The sequence below is a fragment of the Schistocerca gregaria genome, chromosome 5 (assembly GCF_023897955.1).
Source record: "Schistocerca gregaria isolate iqSchGreg1 chromosome 5, iqSchGreg1.2, whole genome shotgun sequence".
Taxonomy (NCBI): domain Eukaryota; kingdom Metazoa; phylum Arthropoda; class Insecta; order Orthoptera; family Acrididae; genus Schistocerca; species Schistocerca gregaria.
Window position 1 is genome coordinate 567,786,717 of NC_064924.1, and position 12,992 is coordinate 567,799,708.

General features: G+C 45.7%; 1 protein-coding gene and 1 pseudogene across 11 annotated transcripts in view; both read right to left on the bottom strand.

The window, feature by feature from the left end:
• The window catches only part of LOC126272844 (piezo-type mechanosensitive ion channel component), a 651,486-nt gene that overhangs the window by 167,177 nt on the left and 471,317 nt on the right, over positions 1-12,992 (bottom strand). The window lies entirely within an intron of this gene.
• On the bottom strand, positions 9,179-9,279 carry LOC126274947 (U6 spliceosomal RNA; annotated as a pseudogene).

Genomic DNA, 12,992 nt, shown 5'->3' on the forward strand with positions numbered 1-12,992 from the left:
GAGAGGGGGTAGAGGGTGAGAGGGGGTAGAGGGTGAGAGGGGGTAGAGGGTGAGAGGGGGTAGAGGGTGAGAGGGGGTAGAGGGTGAGAGGGGGTAGAGGGTGAGAGGGGGTAGAGGGTGAGAGGGGGTAGAGGGTGAGAGGGGGTAGAGGGTGAGAGGGGGTAGAGGGTGAGAGGGGGTAGAGGGTGAGAGGGGGTAGAGGGTGAGAGGGGGTAGAGGGTGAGAGGGGGTAGAGGGTGAGAGGGGGTAGAGGGTGAGAGGGAGAGTGGGGGAGAGGGTGAGAGGGGGTAGAGGGAGAGTGGGGTAGAGGGTGAGAGGGGGTAGAGGGAGAGTGGGGGAGAGGGTGAGAGGGGGTAGAGGGTGAGAGGGGGTAGAGGGTGAGAGGGGGTAGAGGGTGAGAGGGAGAGTGGGGGAGAGGGTGAGAGGGGGTAGAGGGAGAGTGGGGGAGAGGGTGAGAGGGGGTAGAGGGTGAGAGGGGGTAGAGGGTGACAGGGGGTAGAGGGGGAGAGGGAGAGTGGGGGAGAGGGTGAGAGGGAGAGCGGGTGAGAGGGTGAGAGGGAGAGCGGGTGAGAGGGTGAGAGGGAGAGCGCCGGGTGAGAGGGTGAGGGGGAGAGGGAGAGGGTGAGAGGGAGAGCGGGGGAGAGGGAGAGCGGGGGAGAGGGAGAGCGGGGGAGAGGGTGAGAGCGAGAGCGGGGGAGAGGCGGGGGGGTGAGAGGCAGAGAGGGGAGGGTGAGAGGCAGAGAGGGGAGGGGGAGAGGCAGAGAGTGGAGGGGGAGAGGCAGAGAGGGGAGGGGGAGAGGCAGAGAGGGGAGGGGGAGAGGCAGAGAGGGGAGGGGGAGAGGCAGAGAGGGGAGGGGGTAGAGGCAGAGAGGGGAGGGGGGAGAGGCAGAGAGGGGAGGGGGGAGAGGCAGAGAGGGGAGGGGGAGAGACAGAGAGGGGAGAGGCAGAGAGGGGAGGGGGGAGAGGCAGAGAGGGGAGGGGGAGAGGCAGTGAGGGGAGGGGGGAGAGGCAGAGAGGGGAGGGGGGAGAGGCAGAGAGGGGAGGGGGAGAGGCAGAGAGGGGAGGGGGGAGAGGCAGAGAGGGGAGGGGGGAGAGGCAGAGAGGGGAGGGGGAGAGGCAGAGAGGGGAGGGGGGAGAGGCAGAGAGGGGAGAGGGGAGAATGTCTCCTTTGAGGAGGAGAGGGAGTGGTGGGAGAAGGTGGACACAATCTGGACAGGGAAGACGCTGTGTGGACAGAAAAGAGAAGGAAAAGATATGGTAGGCCAGGGGGAATAGGTCAGTGAAGGTTTAGGTCAGGGGGATTGAGAGAGTGCAGGATATGCTAGAGAAAATCCCAACCTGAGTAGTTAAGAGAAACCTGTGCAGGAAGGGATTATTCAAATGGTTTGCAAAGTCATGCAGCTGTTGAAGACATTTGAGATGTCCTGTGCAGCATGTTCTGCAATTGGATGGTCACGTTTGTGGTTCGCCATAATTTGGTTGTAGCCATTCATGCAGGTAAACAATTGGTTATTTATCATACCCGTATAATAATTGCAGCATAGCTGATATATAACACTTGGCCCTGTCTTTTACTGAGTAGCAAATGCCTGCAATTGTGGTAGGAGGCAGTGGACAGGTGTATGGGGCAGCTTGTGCACTTGGGCTGACTACAAAACAGTGACCCATTATGGCGCAGGATTGGTAATAGGATGGAATAGGGATATTGAGTGGGTGGAGGGACACCACTTGGGTGATGTCAGTATGATTTTGGGTAGAATATCCTTCATCTCAGGGCATGATAGAGGTAGCTGAAGCCCCAGTGGATGATGTAGTTGAACTTTTCAAGACCAGGCTGATACTGGTTGATCAGAGAGGTACTGGTTGGTGGAGAGTTAACATGTTTACTGGTGTCAGATGAGCAGATGGCACGGGAGATTTGCCTGTTTATAACATGGATAGTATACTGTCTTCAGTAAGAGTTCTGGTAATGAAACTGATGTACTTTGTCAACTCCTGCCCTCCAAAGCAGATGCAGCATCCACAGGCGGTAAGGCTGTAAGGAAGTGAGTTTTCTACATGGAACAGATGACAGCCATCAAAGTGGTGGTACCATTGGCAGTTGGTGTACCACATATGAACAGATGTATTTATGGATCCATTTGACAGTTTACATACAGCAAGGTGGCTTGTTGAGTTCAGAAGGTCCAGGTGAAGTGGATATGAGAAAAGGTACTGAGGTAATGGAGTTAGAGCACAGGCTGTTCCTGCATTAATTTCAGATCCCAAAAATGTCATAAATCAATCTCAACCAAACAAGGGGTTTTAGGAGTCTACTGGATGGGAAGAATTTTTCCAGATGGCCCAAAAATAAATTTGCACGGGGTGGTGCCAGACGAGTTCTTATGGCAGTATTTATCACAAATTTGTTTATAGATCTAGCCTTTTAAAGTGAAATAATTGTGAGTCAGGATGTAGTTGACTATGAGGATTAGGAAAGAGGTGGTGGTTTTGGTATCAGGAGGAAATTGGGAAAGGTAGTGTTCCATGACCTAATGATATTTTTCAACTCAATGAGCTACCTTCATAGATATCTACCTCCACTTCTCAGATCGCTTCATAAATGGATCTGCTGTAACACGTGAACCAGCCACCAACAGCACCTCCACTCTGACACCGGTTACCCGTTCCTCATCAAAACAATTCTTCCTTACAGCCTTGCCATCTGAGAATGTCGCATCTTCTTGGACAGCAAGAGTAATTGAAATGTGGTGATAACATTACCAGAGCATTTACTGAGTAACAATATCCTACCCAGCTCATACATTAACAAATCTCCCATGGCATCTGCTTCTCTGACACAACTAAACCTGTTAAATAGGCACTGACCAGCACTCCTCTGATCACCCAGTTCACTCTCACCTTGAAAAACTCAACCACTTCCATCAAAAGGGCTTCAACTATCTCGTGCCATGTCCTGAAATGAAGGACGTCCTATCCAAAATCCTACCCACATCACCCAAAGTAGTATTCTGCTGACTACCCAACCTATAGAATACCCTTCTCCATCCCTATTCCAATCCTACTCCCATTTCTGCACCCCATGGATCATTCCTTTTTGACTGGCCTAGGTGCAAGGCCTCTCCCACACACCCATTCATCATCCTATGTTACATTTCCTACCCAGAGAAGCTGAGGTTATGTGCGAAAGCAGCCACATTACATACCAGCTATCCTGCAATTACTGTGCAGCATTCCACGTGGGAATATTAACCAACTGTCAACTCTCATGAATGGCCAATGCCAGCTATGACAGACTGTATCTTGACTACCCAGTTGCTGAACAAGCTGCACACCACAACATAAATGATTTCAACAGCTGCTTCACAATGTGTGCCATTTGGGTCCTCTCTCCCTGCACAAGTTTCTCCGAATACGCAGGTGAGCAGCGTGTCGTCAGCATAACCTGACCTCAACCTCCACTTGCTTGTTTCCCACTGCCTCACTGTATTTTTTCCCTTCTGCCTTGACCACTTCTGCTAGCCCCCCCTCCCCCCTGTTCAAGCATATTCTCTCTCTCTCTCTCTCTCTCTCTCCCCTCTCTCTCTCCCCCCTCTCTCTCCCCCCCTCTCTCTCCCCTCCCCCTCCTCCTCCTCCTCCTCCTCCTCTACATTCTCACCCCAACCCCTTTCTCCTTATCCCCTCCCTGTCTCCCTCTACATATCCACTTTCCTCACCTTTATCAGCCTCTCTCTCCCTTTTCCTGTACCTCTTTTCACTCTACCCTTTGTAAACATTTGTCTTGTACAGCAGTGGGGCACCTGTAGTGTTGCTACCCAGTTTTATCTGAAACTTGTGAGAATTTGTAAGAAAGCTGCCATGGAGCAATGCGTTAGCTGTTGCTGGCTCATAAGTGCAACTTGACGACGTATCAGTTATAGCAACATGTATGCAACAAAAGGATTGCAAGACAGGCTAGCCACACAGTGGTAATAGCTAAGTGGCAGAAGTTATTACCACACCAGGGCAATAACCATTTTAAGGCAGATTCATTTGGGATCCAGTAGCACCACCATGACATCATGACCACAATAGTCAACAAGCCAACTGGGCACCACCAGCTGCAACTGTGGGCTTGAGACGGGCTTGAGACGGGACTGGGACAGCCACCTCCCACACTGAGTCCACCTTGTGGGACTCGGTGCCTCAACATCGCCACCCTGCTGCCTATGCCTGCTGCTCCTGCCAGACTCCTTTCAGCAGGCAGCGGGTCATGTCCTGTGCACAGCAGTCTCCCCTTGTCACCAAGGGGGACACAAGTTGGGAAACAGTGGATGCGAGTTGGGACTGAGATGCAGGGTCATTAGTGTTCTACAGCTGAATGCAGCCACAGCACAAGGCGGAGGGCAGTAGTGATGGCAGGACTTTGGCTGAGTCAAAGTTCATTGGATTGCTGCCTGCCTGAAATCAGCATCATAGGGCATCGACACTTGCGCCACTTCACTGGAGCCAAAGGTAGGCATTCACAGCCCATCTCTGGCTCACCAAGCTGAATTAGGGCATGTCTGTCACATGTTGAAAACAATGAGATGTGTAATTGAGGTCTAATAAAATATTGCTCTCCACCACTCTATACAGTGGTGTCAAGAGAGCCAACATCGCTGCTGCCAGTGGTTGATGGAAGGAGAGGGTATTGCCAGTTGGAGGTGGCTCCAGAGGCAGATCAAACACTGCATATTTAGTACCTTGGGGCTTACCAGTATAGAGGACTGCCATTTGATTTAAAGAATGCACCAGCAATGTTCCAGCATTAATCAAAGTGAGTAAAGCCTTGTCAATGTTTAGAGTATTTCAATGACATAATTGTTTTTATAAGAGAAATGCAAGAATATAGGCAGCAACTGCAGAAGTGCTCGAGAGGTTAAGGGCTGCATTTTTAATACTGAGTACTGAGGAGTGTCATTTTGCATTGGAAGAAGTAAATTACTTTGCTCCTGTACTTGGTAAGGATGGTGTGAGGACTAACCCGAAATTGATGTACACTACTGGCCATTAAAATTGCTACACCAAGAAGAAATGCAGATGATAAACGGGTATTCGTTGGACAAATATATTATACTAGAACTGACATGTCATTACATTTTCACGTAATTTGGGTGCATAGATCCTGAGAAATCAGTGCCCAGAACAATCACCTCTGGCCATAATAACAGCCTTGATACGCCTTGGCATTGAGTCAAACACAGCTTGGATGGTGTATACAGATACAGCTGCCCATGCAGCTTCAACAAGATACCACAGTTCATCAAGAGTAGCGACTGGCGTATTGTGACGAGTCAGTTGCTCGGGCCATCATTGACCACACGTTTTCAATTGGTGAGAGATCTGGAGAATGCGCTGGCCAGGGCAACAGTCGAACATTTTCTGTATCCAGAAAGGCCCATACAGGACCTGCAACATGCGGTCATGCATTATCCTGCTGAAATGTAGGGTTTTGCAGGGATCAAATCAAGGGTGGAGCCACGGGTCATAACACATCTGAAATATAACGCCCACTGTTCAAAGTGCCGTCAATGCGGACAAGAGGCGACCGAGACGTGCAAACAATGACAGCCCACACCATCACGCCAGATGATATGCCAGTATGGTGATAACGAATACATGCTTCCAATGTGCATTCACCGCGATGTTGCCAAACACGGATGCGACCATCATGATGCTGTAAACAGAACCTGGATTCATCTGAAAAAATGATGTTTTGCCATTCGTGCACCCAGGTTCGTTGTTGAGCACACCATTGTAGGCCCTCCTGTCTGTGATGCAGTGTCAGGGGTAACCACAGCCATGGTCTCTGAGCTGATAGTCCATGCTGCTTCAAACACCGTCAAACTGTTCGTGCTGATGGTTGGCGTCTTGCAAACGTCCCCATCTGTTGACTCAGGGATCGAGACATGGCTGCACGAACTGTTACAGCCATGCGGATAAGATGCCTGTCATCTCGACTGCTAGTGATACGAGGCAGTTGGGATCCAGCACGGCATTTCGTATTACCCTCCTGAACCCACCGATTCCATATTCTGCTAACAGTCATTGGATCACGAGCAGCAATGTCACGTATGATAAACCACAATCACGATAGGCTACAATCCGACCTTTATCGAAGTCGGAAACATGATGGTAAGCATTTCTCCTCCTTACACAAGGCATCACAACAACATTTCACCAGGCAATGCTGATCAACTGTTGTTTGTGTATGAGAAATCAGCTGGAAACTTTCCTCATGTCAGCAAGTTCTAGGTGTCACCACTGGCGCCAACCTTGTGTGAATGCTCTGAAAAGCTAATCATTTGCATATCACATCATCTTCTTCCTGTCAGTTAAATTTCGCATCTGTAGCACATCATCTTCATGGTGTAGCAATTTTAAAGGCCAGTAGTGTAGTTGATATGAGATTTTAAGTACCAGGGACAGCTGTTGAATGGAGCTGAGAGGAATTATTCTACCACAGAGGGAGAGATGCTTAGCCAGGTGTATGGAGTAACATATTCCAGTGTTGCCTGTACAGGAGGAAGTTTGAAGTAGTGGCTGGCCATGCTGCTATGAGATGCTTATTAGGTTTGAACACCTGCCACACAGACTGATGAGATGGACATTAATACTCAGTGGATTTGAGCAGGAATTAATACACACATCAGAGAAGAAATACAGAAATGTGGACACATTAAGTGTAAAGGTGGCAGTGATACAAGCACTAGGTCAGGACATTGCTGAGCAGCAAGCAGCACAGAGAACTGATAGCGTATGTAAGCAGTACAGTAAGCAGCAGCTGTTCAGCACTTGTGACAGGTTATTAACAAAGGCGATGAGATTAGGACAGTGAGTATTTGCGAAACTGAGAGAAGAGGTGATGAGAGAAATACATGATCACATTTTGGATGGTCATGGAGGGTGCAGAGCAGCAAATCAGAGGATGGCAGAAAAGTACTGGAGGAAAGGAAGAAAAAGTGATATCCATCAGTATGCCAAGAACTGTGTGCAACGAGCAGATTTGAGTCAAAAATACATAGCGTGGCAGAGATTGTTGGAAGTGATGGAACTGTTTCAGTTTATTGGGGTGAATGTGTTATGACTGTTTAATCAAATTCCAGCAGAGAATCATTTCATGCTGACTATAGCAGATTATTTTTCTCATTGTATTGATGCACAAGCATTGGTGAACACACGCTTGTTGAAGTTTGGGGTGCCAGAGACTACAATAACGATCAAGGGACAAACTTCATGTCAGACCCAATGAAGGAGTTGTGTCAGTTGTTGTAAATGAGAAAATTAATAACTAGTCCAATTCATACTCAGTCAGATTGTAAGGTGGGACAGTTCATCAGGCGATTGGGAGGATGCTTAATTATTATGTTAACTCCCACCATATAGATAGGGATACATATGTATTTGCCTTTTATGGTAAGTGCATATAATTCAAAAGTACAAACCAGCACAAAGTTTTCACCATTTGAGGTGGTATGTGGTGGAAAGGTGCCATTGCCAACAGTGTGATTAAGCAGAAAAGAAGCAGGAATGAAGAGCCAGTCCAAGAGTTTTCAAGAACTGTGAGAGAAGTTTGGAAGAGGGTCAAACCAACGAACACCTGGGCCTTTGAAATACATGAGGAGACAGTAAAACTTTACTTCAATACAAGGTGGAACCACGAGTGATGTTGTCAAGTCCATATATTCTAAAAGGGAAGTAAAAGAAACTTGTAACAAAGTACCGGGTCCCATCCCAAGTGACTGAAATAATATCACCTGTGAATGTGAAGCTACAATTACCAACAAGGTCAGTGATTGTACATGTTGGATATTTACAACTGTTCAAAAAGGTGCTAGAGTCAATCGCAGGGGGAATATTGGTAGTACCAAAGAAAAGTGCAGAAAAAGGAGCAGAGGAGTCAGCAACAGGAGGAGGAACAGGTACCTCACATGCCTTATTCATTAAGGCCATGGAGGTACTCAATGCATTTTATGTTTTTTATGATCCTTGCATTTCTTGTGTAGATTCTTAACATAATTGGGAGTTAGATCATATGTATATGTTAGGCTAAAGGCTATCTCTATTGTGTGAGAGATGCTGATTGGAGACAGCAGATTTCTGGGAGGAGGAAAGAGGATAATGGATACTTTCTTCAGGTTGCCATTCAGCAAGGGCAAAAAAAGAATAATGTCAGTTTTGGTGGCGTCACACCTCCTCTCCTAGGACAGAATAGGGGCACTGCAAGATCACTGCCTGGATGGATGACTTTTGTTTTCCAGGCAACAGGATTTGGCATTGTCTGTTCACAAGTGGATGTCAAGTTTAGCACTTAATGTATGGGAACTAAGGAACAAAATAAAGAGGTTGGTACAGGTATTTTCAGGTCTGCAACAGTTAGCAAGCAGTGATGGAGTACTCAGGAAGCTTTCACAGGAACACAAGAAGTTGCTCATAGCGTATGCCCAGTTAAAGGAGCAGGTATAAGAAGTAGTAGGAGAGGCACCACATGAATTGCAGAGGAGAACAAGAGGATGGATAGACGCAGCAGGAAGGATATTCAAGACAATATTTGGGACAACAGATGAGCTGAACTGGGCAGCAGAATAGGCAAAAGAGAAGAACTTGTAGATTGGCACTCCACATGGATTGTAAGTTTGGAGAGTAGCATGCCAAACAATACACTCGTGCTTGACAACTAACAAGGCAGTAATAAATTATACAAAAGCATGAGCTAGCATTCTAAACTAGGATTTAAGGAAGTTCAAGCACAGATGACAGTACTGGGTGTAAGAATAATGCTAAGAAGATTGTTGCAGTCATCAGAAGATAGTATCTGGGAACCAAGAGTGGAGTTAACAAACTTGCAGGAAGCCATTCATTGGGCACTACATGGGCAATTGGGTTCAGTCCTATCGTTACCTGAGCAGTATCTGAAGGGATTGAGGAAGTAGGGAAAGAATTAACACTGGAACTGCAGTTAGTAGCAGTGCCTAGCAGTCAGAACCTGCCTGTCTACCACCATGAAGCAACTCTGGAAGCAAAGATGGATAGTGCGCAGTTGTACATGTCAATGAAGGTAATGGCGGTGGACAAACAACATCTGTTGTGCAGATGAAAGAGGATGGTGTGTTAATGATAGTGGAAGACAGGGATCAGCATACAGTAATGAGCGAGGGACAGTTACAACAATGTCACACGTGTTATCCTTGCGCAGGGGCCGTGCTAATTTTCTCTGTATCGTTCCAATTTTAGTATATGTACTACTGAAGGGAGTACTACAACAATGCCAAAGTGGGATGGGTCTCCATATGTCCTTCTCACGTAGATCCAGATGGGAGGAAACACATGTGCCATGCTATTGTTCAGGGACATGGCGGAGGGTCCCCCATGTCAAAAGGAGTTGATGGAACCGAAGTCGTGCTTCTAGCAAGCAGGTCTGCATTGCAAATACTCAGAACAACGATGTAATAATGGTGTCAACTTGCTATGAACAAGAAAAACTTACGGGAGCAAGAAGCTTGGAGTTCATTCAATGATTCAGACAATAGCTGCAGAGAAAAGGCGGATCACAGTGAAGCAACTAATGCAACACATTGACCAGTACCAGGATTGTAGACAATGGGTAGCTGTGACCTTGAGTATCACAGTTCCTTGGACCATAATGACATATTTTGTTTTGTATAGCTTCTTTTTTTTTATCTGAGGCAATGAGTCATTCTGAAAACTGATTTCAGGGTAATTCTGGTCCCAGACGACTATTTCATGAGCGAGAGATGGAGAGTGAATTTGTTACAGCTTCGGGAGGACTGGAAACATGAAGGAAGTGATGTACGAGCAAGGATGTGGCAACCACACAGACACAGTGGATGACAGATGTGCTGAAGGATTTGCAAGGAAACTGCTATAAAATTTAATGTGGTTAATTTCCAGTCTAGTAAAACCTTGGGAGTGTGTTAGTTATTTTGTTAATCAATGGTAGAAGTTGTCACAGTGGGGTACAGGTCCTGAACAAGACCTGAGGCCCCAGGTCTTCCTGTGGAGAGTGGCAATGTAGTGTCAATATCCAGTTTTACGGGAAACTTGTAGGAATTTATAAGAAAGCTGACACGGAGCATTGCATTAATTTCTGTTGGCTATAAGCACAGTGTGGAGATGTAGGTTATAGCAACACTATGCAAAAGGATTATAGGACAGCCGATTCATGCTCAGCAAAATCTGCACCGTGCAGTGGTAATAGCCGGAGTGTGCAAGATGGTAATCCTGGTCCCAGACGACTATTTCGTGAGCGAGAGATGGAGAGTGAATTTGTTACAGCTTCGGGAGGACTGGAAACATGAAGGAAGTGATGTACGAGCAATGAACAACATGTGACAGGAAACAATATTCACACTACAGTTCAAGCATTTACTCTCTTTCTAGTAAAATTACACACACATTTTATGTGCTATGTTACCAGGTGTTGGGTAATAGTGCAACAAGTGCACCCCAGAGCTGTATAAATAACTGTGAATTTTGACACTGATTCATTCAGAGTACAGCAGCATCACAAAAATGCCTGGGCCATGCTTGCAAAAGAGATGACTGGGCACTGCCAGCTGCAGCCACGGGTTTGAGACTGGGTTGGTGCAGCCAGCTCCTGCACTTATTCCACCCTGCGGGGTTTGATGCCTCAGTGCCACTCACCTTCTGTTCACACCTGCCACCGACAGATTCCACACAGGAGGCAGTCGGTTTGGTTCTCCTCTCGTCACCACAGTAGACACAAACTGGGCCTGAGATGACTGGGTGTGGGTGTTCTACAGTGGTAGACAGCCGCAGCACAAAGAGAGCATTGCTAACATCAGGGCCTTGACAAATTCGTGGGCTGCTGGATTTCTGCAGTGCACGTACCTCTTCTCCGGGCCAGAAGCTAGCTATCTGTCGGCCATTACCAGCTGGAGTGGGGCTGTCTGCCTTGTGTTGACAACAACACTATTCTCTCAACCCCAAGTCTGTGACTGGGCCCCTCTGGCCCGTAACTCCATCGCTCACCCTATGAAGTGGTGCCTGAAATCAGCATCACTCCAACAGAGTGGTGCCAACAGCCGGAACCCTGTTCACACCTGGCATAAGACCTGCCTTTTCTCACTACCCTTTCCCCACCTGAATCAACTTAGGCAATTGTTTTCAATAATTGATAATCAATTATCATTCTTATTGTGGCTACAGGAGTGTGTGTAATTTTACTAGAAAGAGAGTAAATGCTTGAACTGTAGTGTGAATATTGTTTCCTGTCACATGTTTCTAGCTCTACACATCAGTCCACTACAGGTGAATGGTAGCCTTTTCCTTTTCAGACAAAGATTTTGAAGTGACAGTGCACTAGCAAGATTGTCACTCCATACAGATTTAATTTCTTATGAACCAGCATTTGGATAATAGTAACTTTTCCTTCACCTGTGAAAAATGGACATTTGACCCTTTTCTGCTGCTACCAAAGGATTAAAAAATTAAAAGCAAGCCTTTCAAATATATTTCCTTTGTTCTACATTCATGTGTGTAAACTTCAGCAACAGCCAAGGACATCATCCTCTTACGTAAAAAAAAACAAAAAAAACAGGATTACTATGGTGCCACAGATTTTATTCTCACCCTTGTCTCAGAGCTTCTGACTTTCATTCTCCCTCCTAGTAGGGAAAAGTGTACATAATAAATTTTAATTCTAATTCCAAGCAAATGCGCAGTTACCGAGTGAATAAACATTTCCTATGAAACAGCAAGCAACCAAAGTCACAAATGAATACATGCAACATGCTACCTATTTGGCATTTATTACAACTAAATTAAATGAGAGTGGTAGCAGGATACAAATATAATGTATTTCAAACTCATTCCCTAGTTCCTAACAAGCACTGCACTCAACAGCCCTTTCATAATTGTGACAGTGAACAGAAAAACAGCAAAGAGTATCTCAATATCCCTTGCACAGCTGAAAACAGTACCAATAAACTTATATAACAACAAGATCTTTTTTTTTTTCATCAGATAAAAGTGAACACACTGATTTTTTTGTCAATGTGACCTACCCTCTTACTCATCATCTGCTCATATGTCAGATGCTGATAATCAACTTGCATATCAGTATGAACCCCACTGTCCTTAAATAGGCCTATTACTATTGGTCACTCCTTTCTCTAATTAACAACCAGATCACAAAACCAGCAACAGAGCAATGTGCGGTTTAACAGAATGATGATGTGCCTTGGCGTAATACAGACACAGAAAGTGCTATTGAAGATAAAAAAAAGTGTCAAAAAACTTTAAAACTAACTGGAGAGCGAATTCTATACATCCCTATTTATTTCCCTCTGAGCTCTGTTAGTTAAGCATCAGGGACAGAATTTAAAGTTTGTACCAAATGGACAAATTGAACACGAGACCAATTTATAGCTCATTGGCAGAAAACTATAAATAAATTAGCATGAAACAAATGCAGTAACCCATTAAAACAATAAAACATTTAAAAAATTAAAATACAACTGAAGAATGAATAGAGATTTGCATAACAAATTGGCTGCTACAGGAAATTACTCCCTAAGACAGATCAAATGGAAATGAAAGAGAAGCATGGATAACTTTTGTGTTCATGAAGTTGTGTGCCAGTGGATTACAGCTGTAATTTGTGTAATACATGGCACATAAAGGTAATTTTATTGATTGATGAAGATAGTGGAATTAAAGTACACAGTACAGGAAGTATTGTACAATCTCAGGCTATATAATCAGAAAAGTGAAAAGCATCCATCTCGTACAGAAAATCTGGAGATTAAACAAAATGAAATACACACAGTATTGTAACAAGAAAGCACACACCTACATATACACACTTACTCTGTAGGCCACCACAAAGAAGATAAAGGCTGAGGGCAGACACTTTATCACTTCTTGACTATGTAATAAGACAGTCACCTTTACAAAACTGCATTGGTCCTCATTTGTCTGATATAACC